The following is a 5,223-nucleotide window of genomic DNA, read 5'->3' on the forward strand; positions in this document are numbered from 1 at the left end:
GTGATCACCGAGAAGGACGGATTCTATTCCGACATCTCTTTACTATAAATCTGTTTCACAAAATATACATTTATATTTTATCAAATCACACAAAATATACATTCATATTTTATTATTTTACTAAATCTGTTTCACAAAACATACATTTATTCATTATTTCACGAAATTTGTTTCACAAAATATACATTTATGTTTTATTATTTCACTAAATCTGTTTACAAAATGTACATTTATATTTTATTATTTCACTAAATCTGTTTCCAAAAATATACATTTATTCATTATTTCACGAAATTTGATTCACAAAATATACATTTATATTTTTATTATTTCACAAAAAATCTGTTTACAAAATATACATTTATATTTTATTATTTCACTAAATCTGTTTCACAAAATATACATTTATATTTTATTATTTCACTAACTCTGTTTAACAAAATATACATTTATATTTCATTATTTCACTAAATCTTTATCACAAAATATACATATATATTTCAGTGCAGCAATATCGTTATTTTACGTGGCAACCGAGTTATAACAAATATTGAGGACAATTGAAATCGTACATTTATTTAATAGCATGTAAAGTGCAAATCCAGCTCTTTTTTTTATTATAAGTGTCATTAAAGATAGTAAATATATAAGAATACATAGGCTGTGTAGTAGCCTTTCAAAGGTGAAATTCAACAAATAAAGTAGCATTTTATTTTACATTTTAATTTTCATAATTATAGCACAAAAAATATTGATACGAATTTGAGTGAAAAGGGCACATACATCTATCTGTTTTTGTTATTTTCTACTTAATTTATCAATGACTTTATACCCATTTTTTTAATGCATTTCTTAAGTTAAGATTATATGAAATTCTCTTCTACTAGATACAGTTTGTTATTATTATTATTATTACTATTATTATTATTATTATTATTATTATTATTATTATTATTTTATTATCATCATCAAAGTACCCAATGATGTACAAGGCTCTAATTAATTGCACAGTTTTTTTTGTTTTATTATTGCTTTATTTTGATTAGGCAGCTTTATTTGCATAGCACATTTCATACACAAAGGCAACTCAATGTGCTTTACATTAAAACATTAAAAGCATTGGAAACATTCAGACAAGCATGAAAAAGCACAATTAAAATGACAAATATAATAAAACAGAAAAGAAAAGGAAACTTAGAAATATATTAAAAGTAAATTTAAAATTTAAAATTTGCATTTAAAGCGAGTTAAAATAAGTTAAGATAGGAAGGCAGTGGCGAATAAAAAAGTCTTAATCTTTGATTTAAAAGAGGTGAGAGTTGGAGCGGACCTACAGCTTTCAGGGAGTTTGTTCCAGATATGTTTAGATGTCTTGTGCTGTATGACTTATATCCTAAACCCTGAGATTAGATCTATCAGTTCTTGAAATTGAGTACATTAATCAGTAGTCTACATTGGGACAATTCTACTTATTGATGAAGCTGGAGCCATTTGCATTTTTTGTTCTATGATTTACAATATGTCTATGATTATTTAATTTGTTGGAAATAATGCCACTCTTGATAAACTTATCAATTACTCCAGATAAACTTTATATAAAAATGTTAAATTGTATTTGAAGACATGTGATCACAATGTCTTAAGATTGCTGGAATTGGTAATGATACTATGGGCTCTAAATAATCCTAAATGACAACATGATATATTTTTTAAACATAAATTCCCTTTATCTATAAAATGTTAATTTGCATAAGCATTGAGTATTAGTTTGAAGTTGTGTATATTTCCCCTCAAGTGAACCATAACCATTATTGATTGGGCCTTAAATTCATAGAGAGATTATTGGCTGTAAATTAAGGAAAACTGCAGCCAGGACTAATTTATCTAATTCAAGTGTGTAATACTCTCTATGAGCAGTAGGTGGAGCCATGACAACATTAATACATCCCCTCATATTCCTGTATACTCACAGGAGGTGGAGACAATTCTCACATAGGACCACTTCCTTGTTATGTCCTACAGTACATTACAATTCATGTTTTTAGCTGGCATGTGTACTCTTTGAGCTCATATTTTCTTCAAATTAATTACCAAACAAGGCTAAGAGTTGGATCCGAATGATATGGCAGGATTTGCATACCCACATATGCCTGTTCTCAAAAGAGAACAATCCAATAAGCTTGTTGCTGTGAGGTGGAAGTATATTTTTGGGTGTACACAACCCGCAGCACTTCTCACCTTGTGTTTCTGACTCACATCCTAACAGTGCAGGAATGAAACGTGATTTGTTGGAGTGCGTTCTGGTTGGAGGTTGCAGCCACTGAATGACAGAGAGCCAGATTTGGTCCTGCTCACACATGCCCTTGGGTGTTTTCTGCCTGATGCTGATGGACAGGCACACGCAGGGTTAAAGGCCTGTCATATAAATCAGGTACAATCACTTTGGAGGTGAAAACATGCATGATGCCACTGACAGGGAGGCAGAAAGGGGAAAAGAAAGGAGGTAATAAAAGAGGAGGGGAAGAGGAAAAAGTCAAGTCTGTTGAAGTAATCTTGAGTTTACAGTTATGACCTGCATGTCTGAATCTATTTCTGTCTGAATTTATATTTCCAAATGATAAAACATGCATATAACTCCCAAGAACAAACCTGGTACACAGTGTTATCTTCTCCTGTGTTTGCACTGCACTGCTTATATTGGTTAACTATCCACAGCAGTCAAACAAATATAATGTTTGAATGAATGCAAGGACATTTCCAGGATTTGTGTGTCATATTATTATTATTATTATTATTATATTTACTATAGGAGGACAAAGACAGACTTTTCTATTCAGGGAAATGCAAATATGAAACCCAAACTGATGTAAAAAAAAATTGCAAACAAAGTGTGACATGACCTGTGCACAAACGGTCAGCCAGGGTCCAGCCATGCAGAAGCAATATCCTTCATCATTCTGCAGTCACCTGTATACTTAAGGTTCATTTACAATTTCCCGTCTGGTATCCATCCAGCCATTCTGGACTTCATGTTCTGTTTATGTAGTTTCTTTCTTTTTCGCTCCCCAAAGCTTTTAAGAGTCCTCTAATCATACATAATTAATCAGGATTTTCACTTAAATGCACTGCATTTCTCACTCTCATTATTACTTAAGAGGCTGCTCTTTAAGGCTTGAAAATCCCTGGCGTTCTGTTGATCATATTGTTTACGAAGCCAGATGTTCCAACAAATGACGACTTACATCAAAAATACACGAAACGTTAATCATATTTTAGGAGCATTTCAGGCGTTGACATTATTGAACTACTTTACATAAAAGCTTTAATTTTGTCTGCTTAAAACGAAACATTTTAGTGTAACCTGAGCACAGGTTTGGATGCAATGCAGTTTTAATGAGTACTAAAGTTTGCTTTGAGTATCACGCCCTGTATAAATGCACATACTGTGTGACGGGTGGTTTGTCTGCTGTGTTTTTGGTGGTCTCTGCTGATGGAAAACTTTTAGAAACTGTCTCTCGTCTCCCACACTGCTTTCTCTCTCGGTGAGTTTACATTACTGGTCTCTATTCTATGAAGGGACTCTCCCTCCACAACTCATTTCTCTCAAAACACTTCATTTTCTGAAAACGTGTGTTCTTTCTTTTTTTTTTCTGCATCAGGAGACCGTGCCCTTCGACCACATCTGAAAGCAATGGTGCCGCAGAAAAATGACTTCCTCCATGACAGGCCGAGAGGCTAAGGAGCAGCATTTCAACCTTTTACCTCAAGGTATGAACATTAGTGGACATGTTCTACTGCATTTTAATAGCTACGATAATGACTGTGTACACCGCAAATGACCAAGCACAGAGAACAGACACCATTCAGAATAAATGAAGGAAATACATGTCATGCAACACTAAACCTTAGACATTGAGTCTCTTTTACAGCACAGTATTTATTGGAACCTTTTAAATCATCTTATTGAAAGACTGCAAAGACCTCAACTCAATCGTGAGGAACAAAATCCACAAAATGTTTCATTAATTGCCTTTGATGTAAATAAAACCCTCTGAACATGAGGAATAATCATCATCATTATCAGTACAAGCAGGAACATGCACAACATGAGATGACAGCAAAACAGTGCAGCAACCAGCCTCTCATCCTGTGTACACACCGGCTTTTTCACTGTATACAACTCCAGCCAACTGTAAGTATAAATGGAAGAGGCAGAGATGAATAATACATATGAATTAACTTCATGCAGGCAGGGTCTTTTTTTCTATTCCCCTCTCTTGCTGCAAGAACATCATTTTTAGCAACAATAAAATAAAAACCACAGGTACTGTGAGTGAGCAGCACCTTGGCAATAGTTACAGGAGCTTCAAAGGTGTTACAGTACTTTCACGAAGGTGTTAAGTAGTGTTTAACTGCAAAAGACGAGTAATGAAAGTCTTTGAGTTCTAGAAAATTAAAGCTTCAAATCCTTCCTTGTTTCTGTTATTAAGGCTGCTTTTGTTTGCACTGTGAGAGCATATGTCTGATGTAATGGCCAAGTTGAAGTCCTGTTTTCGCATTCGTTCTTTTCCCTCACTGTTCTTCTAAACACACTTTCTCTAAACTAAATACGACAGTTGTTTTGCCTGTCAGCGTTGAGGAAGCAGATAATGACACATGGTGAAAATTCGAATCCTTAATCCCGACGTAAACAAAAGTATGTTCCAGACAGCGAGACACAAACACACAAATCAAAAGCAAAACCTAATACTGAGACTTTCTTTCTGCTTGCTTGACTGTGTTAATAAGGAAACTTTTACAAACAGTCCAATGGAAAAAAAATAACAGAGAATGACAGTAAAGTGAAAAAATATTGTAACCTTCACATTGTATGAGTAACTACGGATGGAAACGGGTAATGGTCATGGATTTTGGGGATTTTATTTAGATATAGCTTTTTTTCCCATAACCTTTGAATATGAATGATACCTGCTCTCCCTCTCAATTCCTGATGTGATGACTCATGTTTTCCCTGACAGATATGAAACTCAACCTAGCTCAACTTAATTTAAACAGCACCTTTCACACTTAGCAGCTACAACTGCGTCACAAAGGAACCAAAAGACGGGAGATTGACAGCAGTAGATAAAGTTAGGAAGGCAGGGCAAATTTATTTTTTAAGCACATTTCAGGTAATAAGATCATTTAAAATGCTTCACACAAGACATTATGGCATCATGAGGG

This window comes from Notolabrus celidotus, chromosome 1 (assembly GCF_009762535.1).
Source record: "Notolabrus celidotus isolate fNotCel1 chromosome 1, fNotCel1.pri, whole genome shotgun sequence".
Taxonomy (NCBI): Eukaryota; Metazoa; Chordata; class Actinopteri; order Labriformes; family Labridae; genus Notolabrus; species Notolabrus celidotus.